At 37.9% G+C, this 20,523-nt stretch overlaps 1 long non-coding RNA gene across 1 annotated transcript in view; it reads left to right on the top strand.

Annotated features, from left to right (window-relative positions):
- Nucleotides 1-20,523, top strand: part of LOC140621156 (uncharacterized) — a 54,866-nt gene that overhangs the window by 24,937 nt on the left and 9,406 nt on the right. The window contains exon 4 of the long non-coding RNA XR_012020886.1: nucleotides 11,546-11,726. This is a non-coding gene — a long non-coding RNA (uncharacterized lncRNA). The remainder of the gene's footprint in view (nucleotides 1-11,545; nucleotides 11,727-20,523) is intronic.

Here is a 20,523-nt window from a genome sequence, read left to right as displayed (position 1 = left end):
TGCCATTCAATTCTAGTAAATACTATCATTTTTAAAAGGACTTTGAATAATACTTGACCCTAATTATAAACTTAAAGATCTTGAAACATTTAAGCTGTTTATAAATTTAATATACTCTGTGATGTTTTAAAAAAATCTCTTTAGTGTCTCACTTAATGGAAGACAAAACCTCCCAAGTACTTAAGTAATTATTATAAAAATAAATTGTATTTATAAATATGACTCAAATTCTCTTAAATATATTGGTAATATATATACACTTAGTAAGATTTGTGCTTAAAATCATAGTCTACATCACATCCTCAGTTGCACATTTTAAATTGAAGTAATAAGGTTGCCCCTCAAAACAATGCTAAATATTTCAAATGTAAATACTAAATATATGTCAATTTTTATGTAAAAATATTAATATCTTGGGTTTTAATTTCTTAAAACATGTTACAAAATTTTAAATCTTTCCAAAGTTGGAATGGATTTAACCCTTAAAGTTAACTATTGTACTATTCTGCACAATTTGGAGGGTGAACTTCTAATGTAGTATGGGGAATGGCCTTTTCTGCATGAGATGACAAAATGACCAGAGATTTCAGTGAGGTGTTATCTACATTTTCTTCTTTGGAAAGCTTGATGGAATGCTTTGAAACCAATTAACAATTAATTTTTATGGAGATACTCTATAACTTCAAAGGGTCCATGGGGTAGAAGAAAGGGAAGAAGAGAGAACAGGAAACCTACTTTCTTGGATTCAAGTTTTATACATTACCTAGTTTTTATTCTTGTCATGGATCTTGCAATTCCTACCCAAACTGACCATTGGACTGGATTTTGCATTTCTTTAGTTCTCAAGGGAAGTGTTTTGTTTTGTTTTGTTTTCCTTTAACTCTAAAAGCTCTTGTACTTGATGGAACAGTCCAATTTTTTTCACGTATTTGTGACTGATTTAGGATCACAAACAACTCTTGCAATCGGTAATAAGATACACAATAAGATTCTGAATATCTCTCCAGGTTTTGCCTTAATTTTTATCCCAAGCTACAAGGCCAGGCTGATAGCCCAAATCTGCCGAAATTGGTGCAGGGCAGACTGTGTCAGATGTCCTCTGTCCAATGCTGCTCCAGGTGATTTTAAAAATCATGACAGCACAATGAACGCCTACCAAGGGCAGCCATCTGGACTGCAAGGTACTGGAAACCAACATTCACAAAGAAGGAAAGGGTAGAAGGGAGACATGATGACTATCTGCAAAGGTGTGAACAACTATCCCATGGAAGAAGTAGTAGACTTCCTTTATTTGACTCCTGACTTCACTGGATAGATGTAACAGAGTAGCAAAGTCAGTTCAGCATAAGGAAGAATTTTCTAACAATGGAGTTTCTTCCAAGGGAAGAGATTACCTTGGGAGATAGTTACCCCCACTTATTGAAAGTATCCAAGTGAACCCGGGTATCCATCTGTCAAAGATGTACTAGAAGAGATTCTAATGATAGTCAAGAGGTTGACTTAAATGATTCATAAACTCTCTTCCACCTTTCAGAATCTCTGATCACAAAAAAACAGAGTTCACAAAGCTTGATAGCTCATAAAAGGCATCTAAATAGTGTCAAAAACGTATTGATGTCATTATATTGCCCCACTTATGGCCGCATGGGCACGTCAAACCTCCTGATGCTGAAAGCCTTCCATTTTCCTGGGACGGAAAGCCTTTTGAGTTTTACAGAGATTAGAAATGAGATGGTGGTGGAGAGAGGAGGGATGGGGGGGGGGGAGTTGCTGCAACAGCTGGAAGAAATTAGAGCCACAATAGAAATCAAAACAGTACCTCTCTGCAGTTTGGGAGGGGAAAATGGTGGAAAAGAGCTTTACCTCAAGTTAAAGCCCTTGAAGACATAGCACATACGTATACGTATATGCTTGAGTGTTTGAATGCATGTGTGCGTAGAACAGGCAAAAGGAATTTGACCTGAGGATAAGTTAACTAGTTGCAGTTAATCAGGTATAGGACTAAATAAAGCATTTAGCCACTTCATTATTAATCATTATATTTTCCTAATAATATTAGCTAACATTTCTTGAATACCTGCTCAGTGACAGGGGCTATACCAGACATTTCCCGTGTTCTTTTCTGTTCTATATGAGGTACAGGATCGGCATGATAAAGTGATCGGAGAAGACAGGAAAGCCCAAAGAGCATTGCAGGGAGATGTCCATTGACCACTCTTCAGATCACACATTCAAACTTTCAGATTCACTGGCCAGATACCTGGCTTTGAAACTCAGCTCTGCCATTTTACCAAGTATGAGAAACTTAACTTTGTAAAAACTTCAACTTTCCTAGATGTGAATTGAGGATAAATGGCATACCCACTATTTCATAGTGTTAAGGACAAGGCAATAGGTCCAAAATGGAGTCACTTACGTAAGCCCCATGTCACCAAGTCAAGATTTAACTCCATTACAGTTTCAGCCCTCCCAGAAATGGAATCTTAAACCAGTCAGTCAGGAATTACCTAATTAGTACAGGTTAAGTCTACCTGCCTGAGAGACCCCTGGTATCCCATGAAGGAAAGTAACCTTACAATAACCAACCTCCTTTTTTGCCTAGTATAAAGATCTTGTTCCTGCTCCCTCATGCCTATAAAAGTCTTTCATTTTGCACAGCAATTCAGAGCTCCTTTCTATCTGCTAGATTGGATGCTGCCAGATTCAAATTGATTTTTGCTCAAATAAACTCTTAAAAATTTTAAATATGGCTCAGTTTATCTTTTAACAATATGAAGAGTTGTCAAAATTAAATGAGGAAATGCATGTCAAGTGATTTCTATAGTACTTGGCACACAATAAGTATTCAAGAAATGGAAACTATTCTTCTCTCACTGGGGTGGGGCAAATTTTTTCTCTAATGGGCCACACAGCAAATATTTTAGGTTTTGGGGCCATATGGTTTCTGTCACAACTATTGACTGCCCAGTGGCTTTATTTATGGATGCTGAAATTTGAATGGAATAAAACTTTCACATATCATACAATATTCCTCTTCTTTTATCTTTTCAACTTTAAAGATTACAAAAAACATTTTTTGCCCATGGCCTGTGGGCCATAGTTTATGATACCCACTCCAGCAATCAGAAAGCTCCTGCCTCTATTCCACTGTAGCCACGAGCAAGGCTGCTCAGGTCTCAGACCATGTCACCAGAAGAATACTCTTCCCTCTTGAACATATAATTTCTTCTCGTTGGCTACAAAATGAAAAATATCCTGAGGAAGTGCCCCCACTGTGCTAAATATTGCAAAGGAAGCAGGCTGTCCTTTGGTGCCTCCATCTCCAGCAGAGAGGCAAAGAGTAAACTCATGGAAAGCTGAGGGCCTCTGCCTCCTTACTCTCCCAACATAGCCATCAAACCCTGTCTGCCTCCCAACTAGGGTGTCTTCATATTCCATTTCTTCCTACTGCCACAGATTCCCTTCCCAATCTAGATTCCATGTCAACTACTTAAAACTGACCTTTCATGTAACTGGGACTCCATGAATGTTTTTATTAAGTATACACAGATCAATATGAGGAAACACACAATGTGATGAAGCCCCCTTTGTGGGCTTTCATGACTACCTTTTTTCCAAAACTATGTTAATCTAAGACCTCTCAAATTAATATTTCTGTCCTACTGTTGCAATTTGAAAAGGGATATGCCAGGAAGGCTTTTTACAAGGCATGGAGATGCGCACACACCTTTCCTGGAGAGTAACTTGGCAACATCTATCAAGATATTTAATGTTGCCAATGCTTTTGACTAGGTAATTGACCTTCTAGGAATGTGCCCTGAGGAAATAATTATAGTCATACACAAAAATTGATGAACAAGATATTCATTAACAGCCTGTGTCCCTCAGACCAAATTCTTGGGAAAGACTAATTACTTGCCATAGTTGGACCTCTGGTTCCCCACTCCCCCACCCCTATGCTCTGCCCTCCTGAAGGTGTCTACCTCTGGTCTAATCAGCTATGATGAAAAGGTTTGAGAGGAGAGCAGGATCATTTGATAATCAGGGCTATCCCTTCCAGGGATTGTGGATGGGAAGACAACACTTGTCATATAATATTTAAAAGACAGGAAAATAGTCACAATGTAATGGCAAGTGAAAAGAACAGAATATAAACTGTACATATGATAGATCTTAATTTTTAAAATATAAAATTATTTGAAAAGAAATAGATACTTACAAAAATGAATTATTTAGGAACCAAGCTATATATGTACATATAATCAAAACCTATTCGTGAAGAAACTCTTCAAGCTCTTTCTCTACTCCACAAATATTTGATAGGTGCACCCTATGCCATGCTACACCCATCAATTCTACAGCCTGATTCATTGGTGCATATCTCCAACAGTTCAGGTGACAGTCAGGATTTCTTCCTTTATTTCCCAAAGGCCATGAAGAAAAGTGGTAGCAATGTAATTTTAGACACAGGCCTACAAGTAGAAATTGCAAGTATAACAAATACTATAATTCCTTCAATTATTTCCTAATTAACCTGTAGATATGTAACACAAACACACATATACACTTTAGCACATGGACATTAAAAAAAAAAAAAAAAACACCAGAAAGACGTACACCAAAATGCAAATGGTCATTTATCTTTCAGTGATAGGATTACCACTGTGGTTTGTTTCCTTCTTTACATCTTTCTGTATTTTGTAGATTTTCTGCAATAAAAGTGTCTTTCTTTTATAGCAATAAACGGTAAACATTTTTTTTTTAAGATTCAAAAGAATTATTGAAGGGTAGCAGAATATGTCACACCAAAATGTGACGGAAGGAGTTCAGGACCCACCATCCCAAAATATGCCGCTCTGGCACATTGACTATTTTGAGCTATAGGCACTTGAAAGACAGCAATGGTGGGGAGAGACTTTCTCTGAACTCCCCTTATCTGCCTGAAGACCATTCTCCAAAAGCAATTCCATTGTCATAGGTCCCCACCTCTAGTTTCATCAACCAAGGAAGACTGACTCTTATCACAGGAGAGAAGACTAGAAGTAGATACCACCCAGACAAACTTTATCCCAAACTATCATACTGTTCTATTCTTCTAAGGACCTATTCATCTCTCCTAAGTATCAGTTGCTCTCTCCTAAGAAGCCTACATGGCCCTTCCCCTTTCCCTATTAGAGGGTATTTAAATCTAAATTCTAAGCCACTTCAGGGAGTAAATTATTCTTGTCTAAAAATCTTCCATGTATACATAAGGTAAACATGTTGACAAACTTCTCTGCCTCTTGTTAATCTCTCTTTTATTATAGGAGCCTCAGCTAAGAACTCAGAAGGGTAGAAGGAAAATGATTTTTCTTCCACTATGGTGGATTTTTCCTCCACTATGGTGGAGGAAAATGTTTCTTTTATAAAGAAACAAATAATGACCATGCCAGATACCATTCCTGAGCACATCCTTCTCTCCCCAACCCCAGTCTTCTCTCTGTTCTTCTGTGTGGGAGGTAGAGCCTCACTGCAGGAGGTAGATAAAGCCATGTTGATTAGCCTAGAAATGGTCTCTGTGCTGATATCTTCCATATGCTTCTACAGATCCACCTCTTCTTTCCTCTGCTCTGTGCTCTGATAGACTAATCTGTATGGGTCTAATCACCAGGCTCCTTTGTCCTCTGGAATCAGTTGGATTTGGCAAACCTCAAGGCAGGGCATTTGCCGGCAGGGAAAATGAGGATCCTCAGTGGGGTCTGCCAAAAGCCACAGCTCCCCAGCAGCTACCAGGCTACCCTCTCTGTTACTCCTCTTTCTGTATGTCCTGGTGATTGGTTTATCCCCTTTTCTCTTCAGGCTTGGTAGTGACAAGTCTCCCAACTGTTAATGCCCCAGAGCCCTGCACCCTTTCTATCACATTCCCTACAAGGTTAAAACCAATCTTTTGTCATCACATTGAAAAACAAACCAAGTGTTCAACTAAAATCCTGGTGGGAACTTTTGATCAGGATTTGACACACTTGCTATTCCACAGTCTGAAGATCTGCCTTGACTTGGACCCTTTCAGAGCATTTCACTCAGGAAAGCACCTGTCTACAATTTTATTCATTTTCTTTCTTTTTTTTTTTCTAAGATCTTATTTATTTGAGAGAGAACAAGCAAGCATGAGCTGGGGAAGGAGCCAAATGGAGAGGTAGAAGCCAACTCCCCACTGAGCAGGGAACCCAACATGGAGCTCCATCCCGGAACTCCAATATCATGACCTGAACCTCAGGCAAAATGCTTAATCAATTGAGCCACCCAAGTGCCCCTTTATTCAGTTTCTCCTTTGTGTTTGGAGCATTAAACTGTCTCCTCCGAACCTTCCCAGTTGAACTTCAGGGGTACCTTAGACCAATCTGACATTCTTTTCCTCAATCTGTAGAAGTTCGTCAACTCTTTATGAACCTAAAATATTTTAGAGAGCAATATGGGGATTGCCATCTTGGTGGAGAACATAACATAGGCACTGTGGAGTATGTAGATTATGTAGAGTATAAAAAGGGAATTTTCTAGCTAGTTATAATAATACGTGCATAGTGAGAAAGTTAAATAGTAAAATTTAGAAACAGCTCAAGAAGGTCCTCAAGGCAGGAATTATGCCCTCATTGCTAGGGCTGTCTCTACACAGAACGTGGCACGTAGTGATAGTTACACAAGTGTTACATAAAAGCACAAGGAAGCCTCCCAAAGTGCCCCCACAGTCAACCCATGATGGTTCCACCACCTTCCTGGGTCTTCCTTGCCAACTTCAGCCCCATCCCATCACTTCCTCTCACCTGCTTTGGCTTCTTGTTTTCTCACCTGTCTTAATACGTTTGGCTTACTATCATAGATACCATAGCCTTGGTAGCTTAAAAAGTACACTTGTTATTTTTTTGCGTTCTGGAGGCTGAGCAGTCCGAGATCAAGGCACCAGCAGATTCAGTATCTGGTGAGAGCCTGCTTTCTAGTTCGTAGGTGTCCACCTCTTCACTATGTTCTCACATGGCAGAACAAAGCTCTGTCAAGGGATCTCTCTGGGATATATTTTATAAGGGCATTCATCCCTCGTGAGGACTACACTCGCATGACCTACTTACCTTCCCAAAGCCACATGTCCAAATAGTATCACATTGGGGATTAGGTGTCCAAATATGAGTTTGTGGAAGTCACAATCATTCAATCTATAGCACCACACATGCCACTTTGCATAATCCACACAATTTAAATCTTCCAGTTTTCCCTAAACCACAGAAAAGAGTATCACCTCAGGCAGCTTCTTAAGTACAGCACTGCAAACACCCTAGAGGCCAGGAACACCAAGGCAAACAATGGCAACAAACAAAGACTCCATAAATTACCCTGCCACACCAATGGGGGAAAAAGGTCCTTCTATCCTGTTGGACTGAGATCCACTGGTGGGCGCCCTGAGGGGGTGGGGTAAGGGGCAGCTCTTGGGTATAGGCCAGTGAGATCTAGCTCAGGGCTAGGACTAGATTCACCCAAGACTGGAGGATTTGGACCATTGGTACCCCTCTCTTAGCTTTGGATTGTGTGTTTCCTTGGGGCACTTTTGATATTATTATCTTCTATTTCCATTCAGGTGTTGATTCTCATTCCCCTTGTTGCAGTTAGATTCCCTGCCACACCACCAGTGGTGCTCTAGTTCTTACAAGAGCAGGGACCTGGACATACACATCTTTCTATGACCCACGGAACTCTACAGGTGCTTGATAAATACCCATCCAATTAAATCATGACTTTAAACTTTTAAACAAGCCCTCTCCTTATTTTTCCCAAAGTAAGATGCTAATTAATTCGTCTTTCTTCTCTGATAGGTTATCCCAACCCTGAATATTTAGTTGCTAATCTCCAAGTAATCTTCCTTATGTGCAAAGAAAGGTATTTCGGCTACCAAAGAGTCATGTTTTTAGAGGAGCAGATATTTCACTTTTTATGAAGTACTTTGTATATAATTTCCAATACTAGGCAGATGAAACAGAGCATTTTCTCTGCCATCTAAAGTGAGACGATGTATTCAGAGATTAGCTTTTAAGAATGTGGTTCTCAAATGTGGTACACAAACACTGGTGTCCCTGAGACCCTCTCAGAGGTTCAGCAAAGTAAAAAGTAATTCCATAAGACCGAGAAATTGTTTGCCTTTGTTACTGCTGTGCTGGATTAGCACTGATGGTGCAGAGGTGGCTGTAGTCTCCTTAGCTCTAGTGCTCGTTGTATTCTTCACTACCACACACTGGCAGTTAAAAAAAAAAATAGTGTAAAAGGGTAATTTCACTTAAGAATGTCCTGTATGACATGGTAAAAATTATTAACTTTATTAAGTTTTGACCCTTGGGAACATATGTTTTTAATATCCTGTGGGACAAAATGAAAACTACGTAAATAACTTCTGCCTTATAAATATGAAGGTTGTCTTGAGGAAAAACACTCATGCAATTGAATTATGAGCTATGCTCACTTTCTTCATGGAACATGTTACTTAAAAGAATGCCTCACAGAAAACAGCCATAGTTTTTGACAGATATTTTCTCTGAAATGAAGGAAGTGAGCCCATCTTCAAAGAAATAAAACTGACAGTATTTGTTGCCAAAGGTAAAGTTTGGGTTGTTTTTTTTTTAAATTACAATTTCAGGAAATTTGTATCACTCACTGTGAACTGTACAGCTTCTCTCAATGCCTAGAGACTTTGATGAGTTCTATGGTGATATTAACAATAGCATTATTTTATATTGTAGAACAAAATATCAACATTTGGAAGATCTACAGGATTCAGCCAATCAATAATTTCTGAATGAATAATTCACTATGTTATACAAATTATGCATGAGTTTAAATTTAAAAAAATCAAAGTGCAAGCTAAATCAGTGGATTTTAGTATAACAGAGCATGAAAAGATAATATGGTTTCAGATTCCACAATGCAACTAACCTCTAAGAAACCACCACTGGGTGAGTTTTAGTGTAGTATCAAAGAAGAATATCCACAATTACCTTAAAAAGGCTATGAAAATATATTCATTTTCCAACTAGTTATTTGTGTGAGGCCAGATTTTCTTCATCTACTTCAATTAAGACAGTATTACAAGAGCTTGAATGCAAAAGCAAATAATCATCCACTCTTTTCTCCTAAATCATACATTAAAGAGATTTGCAAAAATACAAACATAAATCCATTCTCCTTTTTAAAGAAAATATATATAATTGTATATTTATTTTTTAATTGAAGTTTGATTTGCCAACATATAGTATAACACCAAATGCTCATCCCATCAAGTGCCCTCCTCAGTGCCCATCACCCAGTTACTCTATCTCCCTGCCTGCCTCCCCTTCCACTTAATTCCATTCTCCTCACTAATTGTTTAATTTGGAAAATATAGTTAAAACTGTTTTATTTATATTGACATGCAATGGGCTTATTGTAATTTTAAAATGAACTAAATAAATAGCTTTTTGGAACTCTCAATAATTTTTAATTTTTTGGTCTTGGGACCCAAAGGTTTGAGAACTCAACCTATAGGTGTTCTTCTTTGATCATAACTTACTAGCATAACTAACACGGAGTTATATCTTTAAAATATAAACTGGGTTATTTTTTTATCCATGTGTTTTATCTGACCCTTGCTTACACTGAGGCTCCTGGTTGGTGTTTATGGTGTCATTTCTGAAGCTCACATGGCATGACTGAAGAACATCCTGCATTTCCCTCTTCAGAGGAACGTAGTGCTATTTGAAAATTGGAAAGTTTTGCCTTTCCAGCTCATTCTAAAGATGTTGAGTAGGAGTACCCTTCTAGCTTTGTATGTTTTCTGTGTCAAAGACAACTATCTGCTCTTGACTAAATGCTGCCCTCAGTTTCACAAGATTGCAACAATAGGACTGCCCGTGGAGTGGGGCTGATAATAGCCAACATCAACCATATCCATATGTTTCCTTCTCTCTAGATGTATGTAAGCCCTGGAGGATTCTGGGGGCATTTTTCAGGCATGATTTCTCTTTATAGAACAATTTCCCCAAATAGTTTATGCTTGATTCAGTATTCCTTGATCTTGTAGCTTGAGTGAATTGTTCTGTAGAGTCCTAGCCACTCAGAGAGGGTTCGTATTAAAATGGCATTCTCTAGTCTACGTGATCCTTGAATTGCTGCCTAATTTCTGATAGGAATTTGAGCTGACAGAAGTCACGTGCTTTCCTGTTTCTGTCATTTGTGGAATGTTTCCCTTCTCCCATGAAACCCTTTTACCACCAGTGATTTCATTTATTGCTCTAGTGAACAGCATATGATTTTTCCTCCAACATCTAATTTGCAAAATTGGCGACATGCATTTCTCAAGAAGGTATTTTTAGAGTCTTTGTATTATTTTTTTTAATGAACTACAGGTATTTATTTCAATGTAACAATTTGGTTTTATTGCCCTTTTAAAATTAAGCATCTTGATGGATTTTTGTTTCTTACTTTTCCTCTCCCTCTAGATTCTGAATTCAATCGTGTTGTCACTGTTATGTCCAAAGTTCACCCACAGCTACTTTCTGTAGCTATTCCTGACCACCACTCAGGACAAAATATAATACATTTCTTTCCTTGTGGATTTAAAGGCTAACTTTTTAAAGAAATCATTTGTATTGTCTAAGACTCTTTATTTCTATATCTGTCCCCAGTTCAAAAAGAACTGCTACAATTTGTATAAATCCTTCTTGGGGGTAAGTCTCTGGCTATTGTCATTTGGCCTAATTTTGTAGCTTCCCTACTTATTACAAAATCTCAACTCTAGCTCATCATTCAATTCAATAAACATGGTTCAAGCACACAATAAAGTAAGTGCTTTGGGCATACAAATATGAAAGACAATATAAGATACTAGACACACTGTGGTTTCTGAACTCCCCAGAATCCAGTCTAATGGGGGAGACAGAGGCTGATATGAGTAACTCCAATCAGTACCAACAAAGTGCTTTGGGAGGGCAGCCTGAACTCCAACTACCATAGGAGCATTAATGATGGCAACTATGCCTTAAGGTTTTTCATCACCCTCATTGTGTAGCCCCTGTATCCCTGAGCTACACCAATCTTGGCATCTATGAGGCTTAGGTAATAAGTGAAAGGGCATTTGTACCCACCCACCTCAAGAGGTCATATCTGACACCCTGTACTTCCCAGTGTATGCCTTTCTGGTGGGCTCTTCAACTGTGATCATTCTGCACTGCTTCTTTAACATGTGCCTGAAATCTCACTCCGCCCCAACGCTGTGGCCATGCCTTCCAGTGCCTTTGGTGCTGGATGCTATTGCCCTTATCACCATTACTGAAGAAGTTCTAGAAGCTGGGACAATATTTTTACCCAGTCTTTGAGGTCTCAGAATGGTTGATTATAGTTATATTTAAGCTCTTATGAGGGCCTCTTTTGCTTAGTCCCCTCAGGAGAGGGATTTCATGAAAACTCTGCAAAGTGGGGATGGAGGTGGGAGACAAGACTTCAGAGTGACACCATCCATGTACTCATACATATATTTTTCTTCTCTTCACAGTAAATACTTCACTTTCCTGGAGGAATACTGATCATAGAGGTTGAGAAGCTCTTTATTTCCTCTCTGTTGATCCAGGTATCCTAAAATCTGATTGTCACCTTCAAAGGCCCTTCACCATTTATCCCAGGAATAGAGTCCCCCATGCAAATGGGGGTCTTGATGGACTGCCAGCATTTCTGAGGTAAGTATTCAGATTAGTCCCTTCCACTCCCATCAACCCTCAATTCTCTTGCTAGTGCTTTTCTACCAAGACTTTTTAATTATCAAAGTAATACATATTCTTTTTCAAAAATTAAAATTGTATACAAAATATATATAAAGTAAAAAAGATCCCTATTGTACCTTCTCACTAAGCTTACCTCTCAGAGATAATTATCATTTCAAGTTGGTGTCTTTTCTTTTTTCTTTTTTTTTTTTTGTCTTTTCTGTTTTCATGCACACATACTCTATTGTTCACATATAGATTTTTAACAGAATAGTATTATACTATGCATATTATTTTAAAACTGAATTTTTTTACCAATAATAATATATCACTATCTTACCACATCAATTCATATAATTCTATTCTTTCATGGTATTCCGTAATATGAATATATCATAATTTATATCCATGTTTCCATTGTTTTGTTTTTTCAAATTCCACAACTAACACCTTGTATGACCAATTATGTATATACACATTTTTTACAAATAATGCCAAAATAACATGATTTTAAAATTCTTACCAATCATGCTGCTCCTCACAGAGATGCTTCACCCTCTTCTATATGATATGTCAACCCTGTCCTTCATCAAGAATTTTTTTGTAGCATGGTGATTCTCTGTCCCTTTGTTTGCCAAAATCTTGACTACTTGCCCAACTCTTAGCATAATGCCTAGCATATAATAAGTACCCTATGGGGATCCCTGGGTGGTTCAGCGGTTTGGCGCCTGCCTTTGGCCCAGAGTGCGATCCTGAAGTCCCGGGATCGAGTCCCACGTCAGGCTCCCGGCATGGAGCCTGCTTCTCCTCCTCCTGTGTCTCTGCCTCTCTATGTCTATCATTAATAAATAAATAAATCTTAAAAAAAATAAGTACCCTATAAGCACTGGGGAGGAAGGAAGGAAGGAAAAAGGGAAAAAAGGACAAATGCTAAGCACTATAGAACATTTATTGTTTATTAGCTGATACCTGTATATCTTTAATATGACTTTTCTGGCACTCCCCATGGCAGTAGCTGCTTACAGAGGTCTTAGTTTCATTTATTTGCCAGGCTATAGGTGATGGAAAGTGATTGTAAGAAATTTTTGGTCCTTGTCCTTGAAAGTTCTAAAACCATTTCAGAATTTGGGAAGATTCAAGATGTGGTAGATTATTTGTTAAAAGGACCACCACAGGGGATCCCTGGGTGGCTCAGAGGTTTAGCGCCTGCCTTTGCCCCAGGGCGCAATCCTGGAGTCCCGGGATCAAGTCCCGCGTTGGTCTCCCAGCACGGAGCCTGCTTCTCCCTCCTCCTGTGTCTCTGCCTCTCTCTCTCTCTCTCTGTCTATCATAAATAAATAAATAAATCTTTAAAAAAAAAAAAAAGGACCACCATAATTCTCATCCTTTGTGTTATCCTCTCATGTGTCTTTAGACTTGGCCATGTAACTTGTTTGGGCCAATGCAACAATAGTAAATGTGACACAGAGACTTGGAAAGTATTGGCATATTTGGGCTTATTTTTTCTTGTGCCTCTTGGGAACCCTGAAACTACCATGTGAAAAACTTACAATTTGAGCCAGCCTTTTAGAGGGTTCAAGACCATACGAAGCCAGGACAAACCTTCTCGACCAAGGCTTCCTAAATCAACCATTCTGCCAAGCACTAGACATGTCTGTTGCTATCTCAGATCACTCAGGCCCAGCCAAGCTGCCACTTGATTGACCTGATCAAAAAAAGTCACCCATAGCTGACATAGAATCATATAAAATAATAAATGTTTGTGTTTTAAGCAACTAAGTTTTGAAGTGGTTTTTGTTTTTTTTTATTTGATGCAGCAAAAGCTAATTGATACACAAGAATTTACCAGAAAATGACAGTACAAGAAACAATCATTTGGGTAATATTACACCTTACCAAAATGCAAAACCCTACATAAAACATTAGCAAATTATGTACCATTTGTAAACAGGGTATCATGAACAACTTGAATTATCTCAAGAATATATGGGATTTGCCACTTAAATCATCCCATCAACAGAATAAAGGGAAAATGTTTCTAATTGTCTTAATAGATGCAGAGAAAATGCTCAATGAAATTCAACGATCATTTCTTTTTAAAAATATTTTATTTATTTATTCATGAGAGACACAGAGAGAAAGGCAGAGACACAGACAGAGGGAGAAGCAGGCTCCCCGTGGGGACCCTGATGAGGGACTCAATCCGAGGACCTTGGGATCATGCTCTGAGCCAAAGGCAGATGCTTAACCGCTGAGCCACCCAGGCATCCTTCAAAAGTAATTTCTTTCTTTTTTTTTTTTTTTAGATTTTATTTATTTATTCATGAGAGAGAGAGAGAGAGAGAGAGGCAGAGACACAGGCAGAGAGAGAAGCAGGTTCCGTGCAGGGAGCCCGACGTAGGACTCGATCCCAGGTCTCAAGGATCACACCCTGGGCTAAAGGCGGTGTTAAACCGCTGAGCCACCCGGGCTGCCCCCAAAAGTAATTTCTAATAAAACTTTTTGCAATTCCTCAATTTCTCTTTCTTCAGCCTTCTTGTTAATACATAGAAATGCAACTAACTTCTGTGCATTGATTTTATATCCTGCAATTTTGCTGAATTCGTGTATGAGTTCTAGCCATTTTGGGGTGGATCTTTTGGGTTTTCTACATAGAGTAACATGTCGCCTGTGAAGAATGAAAGTTTGACTTCTTTGCTGATTTGGACACTGTATATTTCTTTTTTGTTGTCTGATTGCTGAGGCTAGGACTTCTAGTACTATACTGAACAACAGTGGTGAGAGTGGATATCCCTGTTGTGTTCTCAACCCTAGAGGAAAAGTTCTCAGTTTTTCCCCACTGAGGATGACACTCATTGTGGGTTTTCTGTATATGGCGTTTATGATATTGAAGTATGTTCCTTTTATCCCTATATTGCAGAGAGTTTTTATCACGAAAGGATGCTGCATTTTGTCAAATGCTTTTTCTGCATCTATTGAGAGGATTGTATGATGCTGAACTCTAGGAAACAAACTGAGGGTTGCTGGAGGGGAGATGGTTGAGGGGAAGGGATAACTGGGTGATGGACATTAAGGAGGACATTTGATGTGATGAGCACTGGATGTTATATGCAACTGGTGGATCACTAAATTCTACCTCTGAACCTAATGAAAAAAACTTACTAGCAAATAGGAACACAAAGAAACTTTAACTTTATAATGATTATCTTCTTAAAAACACATCTAAGGGGCACTTGGGTGGCTTAATTTTAAGTGTCCAACTCTTGATTTTGGCTCAGGTTATGATCTCAGGGTCATGAAACTGAGCCCTGTGTCAGGCTCCACACTAAGCATGGAGTCTGTTTAAGATTATCTCTCCTTCTCCCTCTGTGCTCTACCTCCTCTCTCACACCCACTCTTTCTCTCCCTCAAAAAAAACAAAAAAAAAACCAAAAAACTAATATCATAGTTAATGATAAAATGTAGAATTTTCCTTTTAAAATGAGGAACAAGATTAGGATTGTCTGCTATCACTGCTTCTATTCAATAGCACTCTGGAAGTCCTAGTCAGTGCAATAAAATAAGAAAATAAGACGCAAGAAAATTAGAAAGAAAGAAATCAAATTTTCATTCACAGAAAATATGATTCTGTAATAGAGAAAATCCAAGAGAATCTAAATATATTACAAGTTTAAGAGATTTAAGCATACTGGCAGGATACAAAACAATATACAGAAATCAATAGGACTTTCCTGCAGAACAGTGGTAACCAATTGGAAAATGAAATTTCAAAAATAAAAACAAAAAAAAAATGGTCAAAGCCCAATCTACCTCTATCTGCTTACTCATCTTGGTTGTATTTCCATGTGATATGGATGACTAGCCACAGATTTCTTTTTTTTTTAAAGATTTATTTATTTATTTATGATAGACAGAGAGAGAGAGAGAGAGAGAAAGAGAGGCAGAGACACAGGAGGAGAGAGAGAAGCCTAGCCACAGATTTCTAAGTTGCATGAAGGCTCAGGTTATTGCGTTTCTTCTGACCAATTGGCTATGGATTGAAGATTCCAACAATCCTCTCTTGGGGTTCAGTTCATTGCCCAAGCGACCCACAGAACGCAGGAAAAACACTTATGTTTACCAGTTTATTAAAGGATATGATAAAGGATACAGATGAACAGCCAGATGAAGAGATACATAGGAGAAATCTGGGAATGAATTGAGCACAGGAGCTTCTGTCTCCATGGAGTTAAGGCACATCACCCTCCTGGTGCATATATATTCACCCACCTGGAAGCTCCACAAACCCCATACTATTGGGATCTTATGGAGGCTTCCTCTCTCGTAGGCACAATCAATTATTAACTCCATTTCCAGCCCATCTCTCCTGTCTGGAAGATGAGGGGGTGGAACTGAAAATTCCAAGCTTCTAATCATGGTTCTGTCTTTCTGGTGAACAGCTCCCATCCAGGACCCCACTCAGAGTCACTTCATTAGAATAAAAGATGCTCCTAGTGCTCTTTTCACTTAAGAAATTACACAGGTTTTAGGAGTTCTGTGCGAAAAACTGGGCAGAGGTCAATATATATATTCTATTATTATATACCATGATTAACCAAGGAATAAGCTACTGGCTTCAGGGCTAAAAAAGAAAGTGAAAGAATTTTCAATGAGTTTGTTTTGGTAGGTTACTAACCAGATCAGGCTAAGCTAATGAAACAATGCCTCTCCATGCTAAAAATTATACAGTGATATTTTAGAATCTAAGACAAAGTTAAAATCACCAAGAGTTTACAGAACTTATAAGATTCCCCCTACACCATGCCAACACAATCTAACAGCATCCCAAAGTGAGAAGCCATAAAAGAATTTTCATTAAATTGCAAGTAACTGCAATGTCTTTTTTCCCAAAAGTAATCTGAAAAATTCAAAAGGCCCTGTTGCTCTGGAAATGAAATAATAATGAAATAATACTCATCTGATAAAACAACTACTTCTGGTGAGAAATATAAGTTATGAATTTGCATTACATTCAATACTTGACAATTTTTCTAAAATATCCTAAACAACCACACAGATTTTTCTATTTCAAATTAATATTCATTACCTTCAAAACACAGAGGAGGGGTATAGTGGCATAGATGATTTGATAAGTAAATAATATAATTTACCAAAGTGTTCTGTCATGGTCCACGATTTACCTATCCACAAGTAAATGCAAATTCCTTCAGCATGCCTATGTAATTTGTCACATCCAATTGAAATTGTAGACTCCTGCATGGCTTCTGTCTTATTTTTCCTCCATGCCAGACAAGTTTTGATGATTCTGCCTTTATGATACTTTTCTAATTCTTCTACCTGGTTGATCCTAGGTCTAACATAAGGGGAATAGAAATAGAAAACATATCAACCTATAGAGTTCTCAGATTGATTAGCCAAGCAGTAATGAAAAAGAGAGAGCAACACATAAAGTATTTACAATGAATGTGCCAATAAATAAGTTGCCTCATTTAATCCTTAAAATAACTTGGAGAGGTTACTGGAGAGGTAGGTATTATTATCCCCATTTGCTTATGAGCAAACTGAGGCTCAGAGAGTTTGAATATACTGAACAAGTTCATTCAGCTACTGAACTGCAGGATTCAGATTTAATTCAGATTTAATTTGTCTGAGTGAACACACCCCAGTGGCTTGGGTAGTGAGTCTATGATAAATGAATCATTTGGACACACATAATTAGAAAGTGAATTTTCCTGGCTTTAACTAATAAGAAATGTAAGAAAACTAACTTCCATGAATGTGTAATTCTACTTTCAGAGTTTATTATATATATGATTTTATACCTCCAATTTTGGTTAAGCTGAACTAATAAACCATAGATAAAATAAATTTTGCCTGACCCCCTCCCAAAGTAATAAAACTCACCACTTTATGGATAAACATATTCTCTTAATTTAGCTTCAATGTATATTAGTAGTTTAAGTCGAGATTTTATATTATTTCAAAAATATATCTAATTTAAGATATCTCATTTTGGATCAAATTATCTGATACACAATGCAATGGATTACCCATAAAGCCATAATTGCTAAATAATGTTTCTTTCATTAAATTTTTTTTTAGTCTCAAATGCTTAGCTATATTAAAACTTACTTTATTCTATTCAAGTGATATTGTATTCTATGTTAGATTTAATAATGCTAATCTTATTTATTTTTAGATCATGAGATTTAAAATATGTCATTATAACAAGTTAACAATTCAGTTGTGTATAAAGAGAAATAGAATAGATGAAGTTAGAGAAATAGGCAGAGGTCAGTTCATATAGGGTCTTTTAGGTCAGACAAAGAGTTTGGACTTTATTTACATTCAGTAGGAAGCTATTAACAGATTTTAGGCAAGAGAATAACATGATATAATTTATATTTTAAGAAAAGCACTATGACTATTGTATGAGGAGTATATCTTAAAAAGGGGCAGAGTGGAATCCAGAAGGCCAGTTGAGACATGTGGTCAAACCGTGTTTGAGGGAAAGACACTGATAACTGAATGGTGGGGAAATAGTGGGAATAGACACCAGGGTCATGGTATCTTATTGGTGGATTGAGTTGGGAGTGGGCTGGATAGAGAGTAAAGAGCCAAGGGTATCTCCCAGGTTTGAAGACTGAGCTGTGGATGGCAGCATTATCTGAAATGGAGGATAAGAGAGAAGTAGGGTGTGTTCCCTTGTTGCAAGGTTTCCATGTGTGTTTGTTTGAGGATGATGTCTCTTCAGAACTTCACCCTACTTTACTGTTCACATACCTTTTGTAATTTTCCAATTGTGGCAGATAGACTCCACAGTAGTCCCCTTGATCCCAACTTCGTTGTGGCCATGCTTTGTATCACTCCTTCCCCTTGAGTATTGATGGGACCTGTGACTTGCTTCTCACCAATGGAATACAGCAAATGCAACAGAATGTACATAAAAACATATGTGTGACAACATTATGTAATACTGTTGCCATTTTTCTAGGAAACTCTCCTTGTTAGCTTTAGAGAAGCAAGCTATCATGCTGTGGGCTGGCCAAGAGGGGAGCTAAGTGGCAAGCTACTGAGGGCAGCACCTGGTTAATGGCCAGCAACATACCGAGTCCCTTAGTGCAACAATCTGGAGCAAATAGAATACTTCCAACAACTACATGAGCTTGGAAGCAGGTCCTTTCCTAGTCAGGCCCCAGATGAGGCAGCAGCCCCAGTTGATACCTTGATTGTGGTCTTTTGATACCCTAAAACAGCTAAGCAGTGCTCAGATTCCTGGTCCACAGAAACCATGACATAATAAAATGTGTGTTGTCTTAAGCCCTATATTTGAGGTAATACTGTTAAGTAGAAATAGATAACTAATAAATCAATCTTCTTCAACTATTTTTTGAAAGAAATTATAATCATAACAGGATTCATGTTTCTCCCATAGAAAAATCCTTATTACTGTTTTGGAAAAGTTGCTTTTGATAAATGTATAATATTTATAAATGTGTAAGTCCATATATTCTCTCCAATAGCATACATAAAAGGGTTGCACATATCTGTCAATTTAACACTTATAGAATTCATAAGCTACGAGGAAATTTGGAGAAGTGAAGCAACTTACCCAAGTTCCTACAGCTAGTTAGTGACAAATCTGGGAGCAAAACTTGCCACATTGAAATGTGATTTTTAGCATTCACAGATCATGCAACCAGGAGGAAAGTCTTGACAATCTTCCATTTTTTAAAGTGTATACTATCAAAATCTTTCAAGAATTCTCCAAAGACAAAAATTTTCTCACCTAGAAAGTATACTGCCATATGTAAATTTAGCCTTAAAAAAAAAAAACTCAGAGCTGAAGAAAATGGCTTTTATTTGTATTTGACTCCCTATTTCACTCTAGAGTATTTCATGATAAATGCTGTTTAGCTTTTATATTTTTATCCAGGATCCTATTAATACATATGAGCCATAGTAGGTGCTAAAAAATAAAGACAGCCCAGACTCTGCTCTAGCAAAGCTGCTGGTTTGAAGTGGCATAGATAGATCTGTCTTGGCCTCCTAAAAGATTGTCTTAGAGTGTTTTATTTGATCCCAACAAGAAAGCATTAATGATGATGCATGCACAGTCCCTGGCACAGAGCAAATGTACCTGTTGTTATTAGACAGAAAAGAAATGGGAGGTGCAATGGGACAGTGTGCTCCAAACCTTTAGCAGATGATGAAGCAAATCTCCCCACCCTATTACTTTGTAATTCCCCATAATTTTACTTTCAATAGTTTGTCATCTTATTTGATAACAACCCTGATAGAGAGAAAAGAGAAATGCATGCTGAGAGCAACTGGAATGATTCATCAGAGTGAACAATTGCCCAACCATTGCCATGTGTAGAAAGGGGCTGAAAGTTGCACCAGTATAAACAAATACTTTTGGACTTCTGCCAGAGGACCAGGACATGGCAATGGGTAAACCGCCAGGTTGAGCTGACAAAACCTGGCCTCTCTTCTTTTGGTATCTATTTATTGAGCACCTACTGTCCATCAGACACTGTGCTAGATACTGGGAATATAAAAAAATGAATAAAGCACAATGTTGGGCTTCAATAAAAATAAATTGTAATATAGTTCTGCAATAGAACAATATATACAAGGCCACACAGAGGAACAAATGATTAACTCTAGCATGGGAGTCAGAGAAAGCATTTCAGAGAAGGTACTGGGTTTCCATACAGGGTGGCAAAAATGTCCTAAAAGTGATTGCATGGTGATGCTTGAACAACCTCAC

The sequence above is a fragment of the Canis lupus genome, chromosome 29 (assembly GCF_048164855.1).
Source record: "Canis lupus baileyi chromosome 29, mCanLup2.hap1, whole genome shotgun sequence".
Taxonomy (NCBI): Eukaryota; Metazoa; Chordata; class Mammalia; order Carnivora; family Canidae; genus Canis; species Canis lupus.
Note: the sequence above shows the minus strand (reverse complement) of the source record. Positions and strands in the feature narration are given on the sequence as shown.